The sequence below is a fragment of the Myripristis murdjan genome, chromosome 18, assembly GCF_902150065.1.
Source record: "Myripristis murdjan chromosome 18, fMyrMur1.1, whole genome shotgun sequence".
Taxonomy (NCBI): Eukaryota; Metazoa; Chordata; class Actinopteri; order Holocentriformes; family Holocentridae; genus Myripristis; species Myripristis murdjan.
In genome coordinates this window covers 26,916,493-26,932,117 of record NC_043997.1, presented here as the reverse complement: position 1 = coordinate 26,932,117, position 15,625 = coordinate 26,916,493, and the positions used below count along the sequence as shown (strand labels likewise).

Sequence of the window (15,625 nt, the reverse complement as noted above, 5' to 3'; positions counted from 1 at the left end):
ATTTTTAAAGCGCTACAGAGAGTGGGAGGAGTTGTGCACGTGACCAAATGAGGTGAGGAGAGGCCCCCGCCTATATAGGCTCTGCCTGACCTCGGAGATGAGGTCATCACTGAATACTGAGAGCTGATTGGTCAGAAGGCTGTGACATCACCCACTCCAGCAGGCCTCCATTCGCCGCCGTTGTAAAGCTTGAATAAACACAAAAGCACCAGTGTTCCAACAAAGCCCCCTATGACATCATAAACCATCATGTCATCATAGATGATGATGATGTCGCAGGGCTCACAGCTGCCAACAAAGCCCCCTTATGACATCATAAACCATCATGTCATCATAGATGATGAATATCACAGGGCTCATAGCTTCTGGCTGGAGAGGCTGTTCTTCTTGTAAGGTTGACAAAGTCCCCATCCAGCAATGGCCAGGAAAGTGGGCACACCTTGGAGGAGTGCTCCAATGGCAGGAGGTGCGACCTCTGTGCAGAGTCAAACCACCTCTTCAGAGGTTGCCCAAAGTCTTTTGCCAACAAACTGAAGGCAGCCAAACAAAATGAAAATGGAGGAAACGGCAGACAAGACCAAGCAAGTTCAAATCTCCCGCCAAATCCTGTGACTGGAGTAGAGGAGGCGGGTGAGGCGGGAGAAGGGGAGGGGCCTGCAACAGCCTCATCAACGGAGAGCTCGGGCGAGGACGAGGTGATGCGGGCAGAGGGCGGAGCTAGTTCAGACGGTGAGGAGGACCAATCACAGGCTGATGCAGGGCTGACCTTCAACAATCCTTTTCAGTGACAAATAGCTTGATCGCACGGGCTCCAGTTTAAAGATGGAACTAGGATTGTGCTGAAGAGAAATGTCCAGTCATCCATGTTTTGACTTGTGCGTATGTGACTGGCAGGCAAACGCGGTTGATGAAACGGTTAAGAGAAGAACATAGTCCAAGCATGTGGAATGATAAGAAATAGAAGGAGAAATGTGAAACGGGCAGTGATGTTTGTTGCCCAAGCGAGCATGACGTATAAGGCCGTGCATTGGGCAAGCCGTGGCGTGTGTATTTGTAAGGCTGTTGTCTTTGGACACGCTGATCAGGGGAGAGCGCGGACGCAGTCCCCCACTACCATAAATTATGCAGTCGAGATTCCCACATTTGGGGAATTTGCAGGGGTCAGCACAGCCGGAGTGCAATGGCTGAGCCTCGCCCTGGGTGAACCACTTTTCACTTTTTCACTTTTTAGCTATTTTATTGAGATTTTGTCAAGGATTTACATGAACTTCATTACAATATGACATACGCAACTAATTAAGATAAGTCACAAGAATACCTACAATTACATATCGTGAATTCAGAGAAAATTTCAGTGATACAAAACACATTAGATTTCTGTACATGAAAGTGCATCTGTTAAAAAAAAATTCCCCAAACCATATTCCATTCTCCATAACCTCATAGTTTCTTCCTTGCCAAGCTTCATTTTGTCTCTCAATATATAATCTCGGACAACTGATAAAGTAAGTTTAGCGACTGACTCTGGAGGCACAGAAAACTTTTTAAAAACCAGTACATTTCTGCACTTCCAAATGGCTTCTTTGGCACAGTTGATTGCTGCCCACCACCTTACCCATCTTTCCTGTTCTTTAGGTTGAAGGTCACCATACAGAACATCAACTACATTAGGACGCCTATAAAGGTCAGTCAACCAGGGTCTCAGAAGTGCCCACACCCTTTGTGAATGAGTGCAATGCCAAAATAAATGTGTTACGTTCTCGTCCATATTGCAATTTACCCTGGGACACTTTGAGCTGCGCGAACATCTCCTCCTGTACAAAAAAACACGGGTGGGAAAACTGTTCTGTACTGCATTCCAGGCTATATCTTTATGTACATTGAGCAAAAAACCGGCATTAACATTTTTCCAAACTTGAATGCACTCTATTTCTTTCAAGATACCAATTGGAACCAGACTTGTGGATTGAGGTGAAAGACTATTTTCCACAGTAGTCCTGTTTACCTTCCCTCCCACTGGCCTTTCCCAGATTGCAGACTTAAAAAGTATAACTGCCTTCCCATAAAGTGGTGGCCTTGACTCTGCATAGGGGGTATTCTGAGGGGGTCTTCTCCCAAGCTTTTTTAATATGGTTTGGCCCGCCCAGAACTTGGCAAAACTGAACCATAAAGTAGTGGCATCAACATTTAAAACTGCATTTACAATCGGAGTTAAAAACAATGCATCAAATTTGGTACCTAGCTCTGGCACTGCTTTTCCCCCTTTATCCAGGGGTCGATACATGATGTCACGCTTTACTCTTTCTTGCTGAGAACCCCATATAAATTCAAACATAAATCTTCTCAGTGCTGTTAAGAACGATCTGGGCACAGGCAAGGTGACAGCCAAAAAGGTCAGAGAGGCATAAACTTCTGCCTTTATGACGAGAACCTTCCCTGTAATGGTTAGATCTCTATCCTCCCATTTTAGAAGCTTGCCTCTTATTTTTGGTAGTCTTGAGTCCCAGTTTGCCTTCACCATGTCTTTACCAAAAAATATTCCCAAAATTTTTATTCTGTCCTGTTGTTCAACCAGTCCCAAGTCAAGTTTGCTTTCTTTCCAGTTCACATACAGCGCTTCACTCTTAGTTCTGTTGAGCTTGGCTCCTGATGCCCTTGAAAAACAGTCACTCCAACCAAGGGCATTGACTAACGAGTTGTTATCTGTACTTAGAATGGTCAGGTCGTCCATGTACAGGGTCAACTTGGCCTCCCTCCCACTGCTCCCTGGTACAAGGAGGCCATGAATGGAGGGGTCCTGCTGTATAGCGCAGGCCAAAGGCTCCATTGCCAGGATGAAGAGGACCACTGATAGAGGGCAACCCTGCCTGACCCCTGACTGTACCTTGAAGGTATCTGTAGTGTTTCCATTTATAGTAATTCTACTTACACAGTCATTATAGAGGAGGTCTATCCAGGCCCTTATTTTTGGCCCGAAACCAAAGGCCTCAATCACCTTTTTTAGGTAAATGTGGTTGATTCTGTCAAAGGCCTTCTCCAAATCTAGGCCTACTATGCAAAGGGGGACCTTTCGGTCAACAGCGTATAGAAAAGAGTCTCTGACTAGGGCCAGGCTATCAGTCATTGACCGCCCTGGCACCACACATGTCTGCTCCTCGCCCACCAGCTCTCCTGCCATGTCCTGCAGCCTGAAAAAGAGGGCCTTTGCTAGAATTTTACGATCCACCCCCAGCAGTGTGAGTGGTCTCCAGTTCTTGATGTCCTTTTTGTCGCCTTTTTTAAACAGTAAAGACACAATACCCTCCCTCAGAGATGGTGGTAATTTACCTAAGAGAAGGCTCTCTTTAAACATGTCTAGAAGGGGCCCCTTTATTTCCGCCCAAAAGGTAGTATAAAACTCTTTGGGCAGGCCGTCAGCTCCTGGTACCTTGTTATCCTGCATGCTTTCCACTGCTTTTGTGAGTTCCTTTTCAGACAGTTCACATTCCAACAAACAATTGAAGTCATTTATCTTTTTGTTTACTTTTAACAGGAGTCTGTCCAGAGACGCTCTATCTAGGTCTTCCCCCTTGTAGAGGTCTGAGTAAAAGGAATGTACACAAGTATGTATATTTTTTTCTTCTCTTTGTTCATTACCATCTTGGTCATAAATTGCCTCCATTTTGTTTTTGGGACAGGCTAGTTTTCTAAAAAAATATCTGGAGCATTTTTCATTCTCCTCCATATGTTGGACTCTGCTACGAGCCAATAGTCCTTGACTCACCTCTGTGGACAGTTGAAGCATTTCTCTCTTTAATTTTGCAATGTCTTCCGAGACTTCAAAACCGACATGGGCCATTGTATATAGGCGTTGTAATTTTGCCTGTTGTTTTTTTAGCTTAAAACGTTTCTTTTTGGCTGCCTTTTTCCCTACCTCAATAAAAAACCTCTTCACTCGTTCCTTCACGTCCTCCCACCATTCTCCCACTGATTCAAAGACAAACTGTAGGGAAGACCACTGATTCAGTTTTTCTTTTAGTTTGCTAACCACCTTTTTATCCAGAAGTAAAGAGGTATTAAGCTTCCATAACCCTTTACCCCTTTTGTTTCTGTCCGCCAGGACCAGAGAGCAGGCAACTTTAGAATGGTCTGAAAAAAAGACTGGTGTAACTGAGGCATCTGAAACCTGCAAACCTTTAGAGGTAAGTAAAAAGTCTATTCTGGAATATATTCTGCCATTTGTCCATGTGTATCCGGGTTGTCTGGGGTGTATTGTACGGAAAGTATCTGTCAGTTTGAAGTCACTTATGATGTTTTTTAGTGACACTGAGCTGGAGTCTAGCCTCACTGTACTGGTTGTCATTCTGTCTTTAGAGTCTACCAAACAGTTAAAATCTCCCCCCAAGACAACCTCGCTGTCACACAGTAACAGAGGCTGAATGGCTTTTAAGGTATCTATGCGCTCTTGTAGATCTGCTGGGCAGTAAACATTAATTATCCTCAGCCTGACATTGTTCCATTCTACATCTACACATAAAAGCCTCCCATATATCACTTGCTGTACTCTTTGGATATTATACCCCCACCCTTTGAACAACACAGCCACCCCTGATGACCTGTTTTTGTTGTCCCCAGACCATACTGACTGCCCATGACTCCATCTTTCCTCATACACTTTATAATTGTCCTTGTAAGGGATGTTACACTCCTGTAATAGACAGATGTTACTGCCCTCTGAATGTAAAAAGTCAAAAGCAGATACACACTTTACAGGGTCATTCAGGCCTCTAGTGTTGAGGGAGGCGATTGATATGTTAGTCATGGGGTATACTTGGGGGGTTCACACTCTGGGGGGGTCGGTGTCGGGGCTTCGCTTTCCACCCTTACGCCTTCTCCTTTTCTTATTTTGGTACTGAGTGCTCTCCCCCTCTGTCACGTTCATTTGTGTGGCAGTGGAGAAGGCAGTCAGACACTCAGGATCCAAGAAGGAAGCAGAAGCGGATGATGGAGAAGGCCATACCTGAGAGCCCAGGGTGATGGACTCTTCTGATGTCTCTGGCTGCGAGCGCTTCAGTGGAGAAGGTTGTTGTTGCGCAGGGCCATCGATGAATGGAGCCATGGGCTGGAGTGGTCCCCCGGCCCCCTCAGGTCTGCCCCTCGACCCGAAAGACTCGGGGCGGCCTTCCGGGGTTGCCTGTAGATCTGCCAGCAAGTTGTCTAGGAGGTCTCTGCAGTCGCTTGTAGCGATGACGGTGGAGTTTGCCGGGGCCTGGTGTTGTGCCGGTGGCAGGTCCAACTGGCTGCTGTCTTCCTCATCTTCGCCCATGTCAACTGGGGTGTCACTCCAGTCTAGCCGCCCGCTCTCAATGGGAGGCTCCCCCTGGCTGGGTTGAGCTTGGATTGACTCCACTGCTGGTGTTGAGGACCCTGTACTGGTTGAAAGTTCCCCTCCTTGGCCATCCTGGGCTAGCTCGGCTTGCTGGATGTTAGATGTCGCCCCTTCCTGCCTGGTCTGCTGTTCCTGCTCTGGAGCCTGGTCATGTACTGGTGCTGGTGCTGGTTCGTCTGCCTGGAACAGCTCTGGCTGCCTTGTCTTGTTGGCGTAGGACTTTGGGCATCCCCTGAAGGTATGTGTGTTGTCCCCACAGAGATTGCACCTCATGGGCTGGTCGCAATCCCTAGTCTCATGGTTAGAGTTTTTACAGTTCTTGCAAAAAATGTTTTTGCACTCAGCAGCTAGGTGACCCAGTGAACCACACCTTCTGCACACCTTGGGCTGCCCTTGGTAGAAGACACTGCCTCTGACCCGCCCCAGCTGGATGGTGGATGGCAGATGATGCAGCTGTCCAGTGCTCTGGTCCCTCTTCAACTTGACGTAAAAACGCCGTGCCCCAGTCCGGATGCCATCTTGGTCCCTGAGCTCCATTCCTCTCAGAACAGTACACTTGTATGAAAGCCAGGTTTGGATGTCTTCAGTCGTGATGTTCTCTGAAAACATGATTACTGTGACAGATCTAGCGTCTCTTTCAGACAATGGGATGAGAGTTATATTCTCAAGCCTGAGACTGTTGGCTTGTTTTTGTCTGAATCTGTCCACACACTGCTCAAAACTAGCAAAGGTCGAAAAAATGACCTCAAACACCTTTTTTCCTGGCAGGGCGAAGATATAATCCAGGTGAGAAGCTGAAAACCCTAATTCCGATTGTAGGACATTTCTTGAGAATTGTAGACGGTCCATCTCAAGGTCTCCTTGGAGTTCAAAACGGACAGCGTTCCGCCTATTTTGGGTTTGCACTGCTGCCATGATGGTAACCAGAGGACAAGGCCGGAGAACCAGCCCCTCTGGAAAGACAACCTCCAACAATGTTCTTCACTTGTGCCCCATACACCGCACGGCAACAGCAAAGACTGTACTCAAAGACTAGAACTGGGTGAACCACCTTCTTGATCATGGTATCTCCCCTGCCAGGTAAGTATGAAGTCACCGACACGCACGCTGGAGCCCCCTTCACACACACACACCACTCTGTCTCATGGTGCTCACACTGGCACAGTGGAACAAAACCACACACACACACACACACACACACACAGCCTGGAACATCACTTCACATCCACTCTACATCCCTGCTTTTCCAAGGCTCACTAAGAGTTGCAATTATTTCCTTGAGAAGTTTGAATTGTGCACCCACCCACACACATCTCATCAAGAGTATCATGTGCAATCTCAAGCTAGACAAGATCAGGTATAATGTTAATGGTGCTCTTCAGAACTTTCACAAGACATGGGATGACCTTATTGGATTTGTTAAGCAACTAGATGGACTACAAGTAGAGTGATGGACTACCAGCTGACCAGTAACAACGTCGTGAACCCTGGCTGAGTAAGAAGACCCCCCATCCCCAATCTTTCCCTGAGTAAGAACAATTCAACGTGCAACTGGACCCCCCACCCGCAATCTTTCCCTTCCTCTATGTGTTCCCTCCTTGTCTGTCTGTCCGTGTGTCTCTTGCCTGTCTTTCATTTATATCTTTTTTTTCTTCTAATTATTGTTATTATTTCAGTTTCATTTCATTCCTCTGTCGTTGTTGTTGTTGTTTTTTTTTTCCTTCTCATGTACGGTTATTTTTCATGTTATATTCTACTTGCACTGTTTTGGAATAGTTTGATTCTATATAATCTTGGTAATATCATTATTATTATTGTACCTCACAACTTTGTGGATGTATTGGATTAAATCCTGTTTACCCTGTCAGTTGATATGAACATGCATCCATGGAAAAATCAATGAAAATAATTTTGAAAGAGAAGGTTGAATTGTGATCAAATGCCTTGATTCTACTTCCCATCATGCAATGCAGCATTGCTGCATGAAAGCACCCAAGAAAACAATTGTAGATTCACACTGTTCATTTTTTCAAACAGCGCTCCAACACACTGTCTTTACACTAGCATTCTATTTCAAGGCACCAGTGCTGTTCTTATTGTTCTACTGGAATAATGTCAGTGCTTGATTTCCCATCATGCACTGTAAATGGAATCCCACGATCAGTGATGGAGTTGAACAGAGCCATGGACGGTGCCCGTGGATCCCAGCAAGTAACAAACATTATGCAAAGAAGGACTGCAAGAAACACAGTACAACTTACACACAATTTGTTGCATGGAAAATGGTGAAGTTGTTGCTGTTTGCTACGAGGATGGACTTCCAGCTGTGGCTGCTCAGCCATTTGTGTCTGCTTAGAAAAGCCTGGAGGAAAAAGCAGACTGGGCCAGTTGTGCCGCTGGGCAGAGTCCAGTCAGCGTGTGGCTGCTGGGTGGAAAGTGCTGGAGCCGTCGTATCCCTGAAACAATAGTTTGACTGCCTTTAAGCGAGGATGAATGTTTATGAATGAGATTAGTTGTTTGGTTCTGACATTTGACTTGATTTAAGAGTACGGATCTAGTCATCATGGAAATGGAGAAAACTGACATGCGGTGGAGAGGTCATGGTCCTTAAAACAGATACCGTCCCAGCGTTTTCCCATTTGGCCTACGTTTTCCCCGTAGCAGAGGTTTGACTAAAACAGCTGGTTTAGTGCAATTTTTGGGGTGGTGGTTATGAATGTGGGGGGGCAACACAATACATCACCCTCTACATTGAAGGGGGCGGGGACCTCAGCATCTCCTGTGAAGAGAGATGTTTGGCAGTTGGCTCCATTGTCCACCAGAGGCATATACAGCTGCGTTTGATTTGTGGGAGGTGAGCTGTTGGCTTGTGAAAAGGCACCGTCTTCACCTGCTTGTCGTGGGATTCACAGTCCGCTTTGATCTGCGTCCCATATTTACAGCTTTCCCTGGGATCTGGTGGTTCAGTGCTCCACTTTGACTCCCCAGAGGTTCCTATTTTCCGACTGGACCTTAACGCACCACGAGATGCGCAGGGGTCCAGAAGATGCGTTGGCCAAATGCTTTCTTTTCCTGCAATGATATGACCCGTTAGTCCTTGGCTAGTGGCTGTGCTTTGTGTGCCATTTGCTGACGTGTGGTTCAAGTGTGTGGCGGGAGGTCCAAACCGTCCGTGGGAGTGACCTGTCCGGGAGAGGGGCGCTTCCCTCTGAGGGTGTGAGAGTTATCGCTTCTCGGCCTTTTGGCTAAGATCAAGTGTAGTATCTGTTCTTATCAGTTTAATATCTGATACGTCCCCTACCCGGGGACCATATATTAAATGGATTTCTGGAACAGGGAGATGGAATAGGGGCTTGCTCCGTCCACTCCACGCATCAACCCGGTATTGCAGTATCTCCAGGAACGGTGCACCCCCTCCCTCACCATGTGCAATAACAGCTTACGCTCGCCCCAGCTCTTTCTCCAGCTGCAAACACACATCGGCCCATAACTTTGGACTTGCAGCCACTGCCAACGGGACGTGTGGTATGCAGGGGCTTACGCTTTACATCTCAAGCGCTTATGCTTGCCGTCAACATCGCATACACAGCCAAAAGCTTTGTGTACAATATTTCTCTGCGATCGCCTCTTCTTGGTGGTAAAAATCCTTGCCTTCCTGTGGCATTGGTTATTACCAGCTCTTGGGAGGAAATTCCACACATTCCTGTTGGAAAGTCTTTCAACTTTCAGTGGCCCAGAGGACTTCTGTCCCTGTACTCTGCCGGACTAATACCGTGACTGGGCCGAGCAAGTGATGTCGTGACTCGATCTCTGCCGGAAGCTCCTCCAGAAAGCCCTAAACTTTACTCCAAACGACTTGAACTGTATACTGTCACTGCCATTTAATAAAGGTTTTGATGTCAGCTTTAGATCTGCTGCCCTTTGGAGGGACTTCTGGGCACGATTTGAAAATGCCAAAACCCAGTTTGCTGCTTTCATTGTGGAGAAACTGACTGACAATGCTTCTAAAACAGTTATTGTCAGAATGTTCAATGAGACGGTGAATGCAGAGGACATTTGTCTGTGGCCGGGTAGATATTGCACGGTTAAAGGCCAGGCTACTGTAGAGGTAATTCTGAGCCTAAAAAAATCAACACTGCAGAGGGTATTAAAGAAGAGAGAGAGAGCTCATAATGAAGGACAGGAGTCAGCATTAGTCTAGAAACATCAAGGCTTAAGCATTGCTTTGAAGCAAGAGCATAAGCACTTAGGTGATGCTTTCTCACTATGATGACGTCAAGGCTCACACAGGTCAAGTAACATTCTGTAAGAGAACAAGCCTGCACTGACCACAACTGCCATGCCTAAAGGCATATCAAGGTCTTACCTAATTAGAATGTATCCAGTCAGCCACCCTTGTGTAGAAAAACAAGATCACTAATCATCGGCCAGAGTCCAAGATCTGCAAACCTAAGGTACATCTGGCCCAATTAAAAATTCTTGTCTTACCAGAAAGCCTTACACTGGCACATCTACTCTTGTGATCATGTATGATCTCTTTGTTATGAACAGAATCGATGACACGGTGGTTGGGAGGGTATAAAATCAAGTGCACAAACAAAGAAAGTCAGTCGTCTATCTTTTGTGATCGACTCACTGTTTGTTTCCATTTTGAGATCTCGAATGAAAATAAACCTGCCTGCTTGAGACGCTGCCTCGTTTCAGTCTTAATTGTGAAGCCTCCAAGACTTATTTTATTAGTGTTTTTGGTACCAAGTCTAAGAAGTTTTTGAAGTCAATCTGGCCTGATTTGGACCGAAGTTTTCCACATCACTACCAAAGTGAGGGATGAGGATGGCGCTTGGAACTGTGCTTGGAGGGTCCCCATGCGGCCTGCCATTTTTAAAGCGCTACAGAGAGTGGGAGGAGTTGTGCACGTGACCAAATGAGGTGAGGAGAGGCCCCCGCCTATATAGGCTCTGCCTGACCTCGGAGATGAGGTCATCACTGAATACTGAGAGCTGATTGGTCAGAAGGCTGTGACATCACCCACTCCAGCAGGCCTCCATTCGCCGCCGTTGTAAAGCTTGAATAAACACAAAAGCACCAGTGTTCCAACAAAGCCCCCTATGACATCATAAACCATCATGTCATCATAGATGATGATGATGTCGCAGGGCTCACAGCTGCCAACAAAGCCCCCTTATGACATCATAAACCATCATGTCATCATAGATGATGAATATCACAGGGCTCATAGCTTCTGGCTGGAGAGGCTGTTCTTCTTGTAAGGTTGACAAAGTCCCCATCCAGCAATGGCCAGGAAAGTGGGCACACCTTGGAGGAGTGCTCCAATGGCAGGAGGTGCGACCTCTGTGCAGAGTCAAACCACCTCTTCAGAGGTTGCCCAAAGTCTTTTGCCAACAAACTGAAGGCAGCCAAACAAAATGAAAATGGAGGAAACGGCAGACAAGACCAAGCAAGTTCAAATCTCCCGCCAAATCCTGTGACTGGAGTAGAGGAGGCGGGTGAGGCGGGAGAAGGGGAGGGGCCTGCAACAGCCTCATCAACGGAGAGCTCGGGCGAGGACGAGGTGATGCGGGCAGAGGGCGGAGCTAGTTCAGACGGTGAGGAGGACCAATCACAGGCTGATGCAGGGCTGACCTTCAACAATCCTTTTCAGTGACAAATAGCTTGATCGCACGGGCTCCAGTTTAAAGATGGAACTAGGATTGTGCTGAAGAGAAATGTCCAGTCATCCATGTTTTGACTTGTGCGTATGTGACTGGCAGGCAAACGCGGTTGATGAAACGGTTAAGAGAAGAACATAGTCCAAGCATGTGGAATGATAAGAAATAGAAGGAGAAATGTGAAACGGGCAGTGATGTTTGTTGCCCAAGCGAGCATGACGTATAAGGCCGTGCATTGGGCAAGCCGTGGCGTGTGTATTTGTAAGGCTGTTGTCTTTGGACACGCTGATCAGGGGAGAGCGCGGACGCAGTCCCCCACTACCATAAATTATGCAGTCGAGATTCCCACATTTGGGGAATTCGCAGGGGTCAGCACAGCCGGAGTGCAATGGCTGAGCCTCGCCCTGGGTGAACCACCTTCTTGATCATGGTATCTCCCCTGCCAGGTAAGTATGAAGTCACCGACACGCACGCTGGAGCCCCCTTCACACACACACACCACTCTGTCTCATGGTGCTCACACTGGCACAGTGGAACAAAACCACACACACACACACACACACACACACACACACACACACACACACACACACACACAGCCTGGAACATCACTTCACATCCACTCTACATCCCTGCTTTTCCAAGACTCACTAAGAGTTGCAATTATTTCCTTGAGAAGTTTGAATTGTGCACCCACCCACACACATCTCATCAAGAGTATCATGTGCAATCTCAAGCTAGACAAGATCAGGTATAATGTTAATGGTGCTCTTCAGAACTTTCACAAGACATGGGATGACCTTATTGGATTTGTTAAGCAACTAGATGGACTACAAGTAGAGTGATGGACTACCAGCTGACCAGTAACAACGTCGTGAACCCTGGCTGAGTAAGAACAATTCAACGTGCAACTGGACCCCCATCCCCAATCTTTCCCTGAGTAAGAACAATTCAACGTGCAACTGGACCCCCCACCCCCAATCTTTCCCTTCCTCTATGTGTTCCCTCCTTGTCTGTCTGTCCGTGTGTCTCTTGCCTGTCTTTCATTTATATCTTTTTTTTTCTTCTAATTATTGTTATTATTTCAGTTTCATTTCATTCCTCTGTTGTTGTTGTTGTTGTTTTTTTCCTTCTCATGTACGGTTATTTTTCATGTTATATTCTACTTGCACTGTTTTGGAATAGTTTGATTCTATATAATCTTGGTAATATCATTATTATTATTGTACCTCACAACTTTGTGGATGTATTGGATTAAATCCTGTTTACCCTGTCAGTTGATATGAACATGCATCCATGGAAAAATCAATGAAAATAATTTTGAAAGAGAAGGTTGAATTGTGATCAAATGCCTTGATTCTACTTCCCATCATGCAATGCAGCATTGCTGCATGAAAGCACCCAAGAAAACAATTGTAGATTCACACTGTTCATTTTTTCAAACAGCGCTCCAACACACTGTCTTTACACTAGCATTCTATTTCAAGGCACCAGTGCTGTTCTTATTGTTCTAGTTGGAATAATGTCAGTGCTTGATTTCCCATCATGCACTGTAAATGGAATCCCACGATCAGTGATGGAGTTGAACAGAGCCATGGACGGTGCCCGTGGATCCCAGCAAGTAACAAACATTATGCAAAGAAGGACTGCAAGAAACACAGTACAACTTACACACAATTTGTTGCATGGAAAATGGTGAAGTTGTTGCTGTTTGCTACGAGGATGGACTTCCAGCTGTGGCTGCTCAGCCATTTGTGTCTGCTTAGAAAAGCCTGGAGGAAAAAGCAGACTGGGCCAGTTGTGCCGCTGGGCAGAGTCCAGTCAGCGTGTGGCTGCTGGGTGGAAAGTGCTGGAGCCGTCGTATCCCTGAAACAATAGTTTGACTGCCTTTAAGCGAGGATGAATGTTTATGAATGTGATTAGTTGTTTGGTTCTGACATTTGACTTGATTTAAGAGTACGGATCTAGTCATCATGGAAATGGAGAAAACTGACATGCGGTGGAGAGGTCATGGTCCTTAAAACAGATACCGTCCCAGCGTTTTCCCATTTGGCCTACGTTTTCCCCGTAGCAGAGGTTTGACTAAAACAGCTGGTTTAGTGCAATTTTTGGGGTGGTGGTTATGAATGTGGGGGGGCAACACAATACATCACCCTCTACATTGAAGGGGGCGGGGACCTCAGCATTTCCTGTGAAGAGAGATGTTTGGCAGTTGGCTCCATTGTCCACCAGAGGCATATACAGCTGCGTTTGATTTGTGGGAGGTGAGCTGTTGGCTTGTGAAAAGGCACCGTCTTCACCTGCTTGTCGTGGGATTCACAGTCCGCTTTGATCTGCGTCCCATATTTACAGCTTTCCCTGGGATCTGGTGGTTCAGTGCTCCACTTTGACTCCCCAGAGGTTCCTATTTTCCGACTGGACCTTAACGCACCACGAGATGCGCAGGGGTCCAGAAGATGCGTTGGCCAAATGCTTTCTTTTCCTGCAATGATATGACCCGTTAGTCCTTGGCTAGTGGCTGTGCTTTGTGTGCCATTTGCTGACGTGTGGTTCAAGTGTGTGGCGGGAGGTCCAAACCGTCCGTGGGAGTGACCTGTCCGGGAGAGGGGCGCTTCCCTCTGAGGGTGTGAGAGTTATCGCTTCTCGGCCTTTTGGCTAAGATCAAGTGTAGTATCTGTTCTTATCAGTTTAATATCTGATACGTCCCCTACCCGGGGACCATATATTAAATGGATTTCTGGAACAGGGAGATGGAATAGGGGCTTGCTCCGTCCACTCCACGCATCGACCCGGTATTGCAGTATCTCCAGGAACGGTGCACCCCCTCCCTCACCATGTGCAATAACAGCTTACGCTCGCCCCAGCTCTTTCTCCAGCTGCAAACACACATCGGCCCATAACTTTGGACTTGCAGCCACTGCCAACGGGACGTGTGGTATGCAGGGGCTTACGCTTTACATCTCAAGCGCTCATGCTTGCCGTCAACATCGCATACACAGCCAAAAGCTTTGTGTACAATATTTCTCTGCGATCGCCTCTTCTTGGTGGTAAAAATCCTTGCCTTCCTGTGGCATTGGTTATTACCAGCTCTTGGGAGGAAATTCCACACATTCCTGTTGGAAAGTCTTTCAACTTTCAGTGGCCCAGAGGACTTCTGTCCCTGTACTCTGCCGGACTAATACCGTGACCGGGCCGAGCAAGTGATGTCGTGACTCGATCTCTGCCGGAAGCTCCTCCAGAAAGCCCTAAACTTTACTCCAAACGACTTGAACTGTATACTGTCACTGCCATTTAATAAAGGTTTTGATGTCAGCTTTAGATCTGCTGCCCTTTGGAGGGACTTCTGGGCACGATTTGAAATGCCAAAACCCAGTTTGCTGCTTTCATTGTGGAGAAACTGACTGACAATGCTTCTAAAACAGTTATTGTCAGAATGTTCAATGAGACGGTGAATGCAGAGGACATTTGTCTGTGGCCGGGTAGATATTGCACGGTTAAAGGCCAGGCTACTGTAGAGGTAATTCTGAGCCTAAAAAAATCAACACTGCAGAGGGTATTAAAGAAGAGAGAGAGAGCTCATAATGAAGGACAGGAGTCAGCATTAGTCTAGAAACATCAAGGCTTAAGCATTGCTTTGAAGCAAGAGCATAAGCACTTAGGTGATGCTTTCTCACTATGATGACGTCAAGGCTCACACAGGTCAAGTAACATTCTGTAAGAGAACAAGCCTGCACTGACCACAACTGCCATGCCTAAAGGCATATCAAGGTCTTACCTAATTAGAATGTATCCAGTCAGCCATCCTTGTGTAGAAAAACAAGATCACTAATCATCGGCCAGAGTCCAAGATCTGCAAACCTAAGGTACATCTGGCCCAATTAAAAATTCTTGTCTTACCAGAAAGCCTTACACTGGCACATCTACTCTTGTGATCATGTATGATCTCTTTGTTATGAACAGAATCGATGACACGGTGGTTGGGAGGGTATAAAATCAAGTGCACAAACAAAGAAAGTCAGTCGTCTATCTTTTGTGATCGACTCACTGTTTGTTTCCATTTTGAGATCTCGAATGAAAATAAACCTGCCTGCTTGAGACGCTGCCTCGTTTCAGTCTTAATTTTGAAGCCTCCAAGACTTATTTTATTAGTGTTTTTGGTACCAAGTCTAAGAAGTTTTTGAAGTCAATCTGGCCTGATTTGGACCGAAGTTTTCCACATCACTACCAAAGTGAGGGATGAGGATGGCGCTTGGAACTGTGCTTGGAGGGTCCCCATGCGGCCTGCCATTTTTAAAGCGCTACAGAGAGTGGGAGGAGTTGTGCACGTGACCAAATGAGGTGAGGAGAGGCCCCCGCCTATATAGGCTCTGCCTGACCTCGGAGATGAGGTCATCACTGAATACTGAGAGCTGATTGGTCAGAAGGCTGTGACATCACCCACTCCAGCAGGCCTCCATTCGCCGCCGTTGTAAAGCTTGAATAAACACAAAAGCACCAGTGTTCCAACAAAGCCCCCTATGACATCATAAACCATCATGTCATCATAGATGATGATGATGTCGCAGGGCTCACAGCTGCCAACAAAGCC

General features: G+C 46.6%; 4 non-coding genes and 1 pseudogene across 4 annotated transcripts; 2 read left to right on the top strand and 3 right to left on the bottom strand.

The window, feature by feature from the left end:
- Nucleotides 1-1,082: 1,082 nt before the first annotated feature.
- On the bottom strand, nucleotides 1,083-1,243 carry LOC115377170 (U1 spliceosomal RNA). The gene has a single exon (XR_003929924.1). It is a non-coding gene; the product is annotated as a U1 spliceosomal RNA (small nuclear RNA).
- Nucleotides 1,244-6,324: 5,081 nt separating this feature from the next.
- LOC115377172 (uncharacterized) lies at nucleotides 6,325-6,456 on the bottom strand (annotated as a pseudogene).
- A 2,137-nt stretch (nucleotides 6,457-8,593) lies between these two features.
- LOC115377184 (U2 spliceosomal RNA) lies at nucleotides 8,594-8,784 on the top strand. The gene has a single exon (XR_003929937.1). It is a non-coding gene; the product is annotated as a U2 spliceosomal RNA (small nuclear RNA).
- Nucleotides 8,785-11,327: 2,543 nt separating this feature from the next.
- On the bottom strand, nucleotides 11,328-11,491 carry LOC115377158 (U1 spliceosomal RNA). Its single transcript, XR_003929914.1, has one exon. It is a non-coding gene; the product is annotated as a U1 spliceosomal RNA (small nuclear RNA).
- A 2,181-nt stretch (nucleotides 11,492-13,672) lies between these two features.
- LOC115377178 (U2 spliceosomal RNA) lies at nucleotides 13,673-13,863 on the top strand. Its single transcript, XR_003929931.1, has one exon. It is a non-coding gene; the product is annotated as a U2 spliceosomal RNA (small nuclear RNA).
- The last annotated feature ends 1,762 nt before the right edge of the window (nucleotides 13,864-15,625 follow it).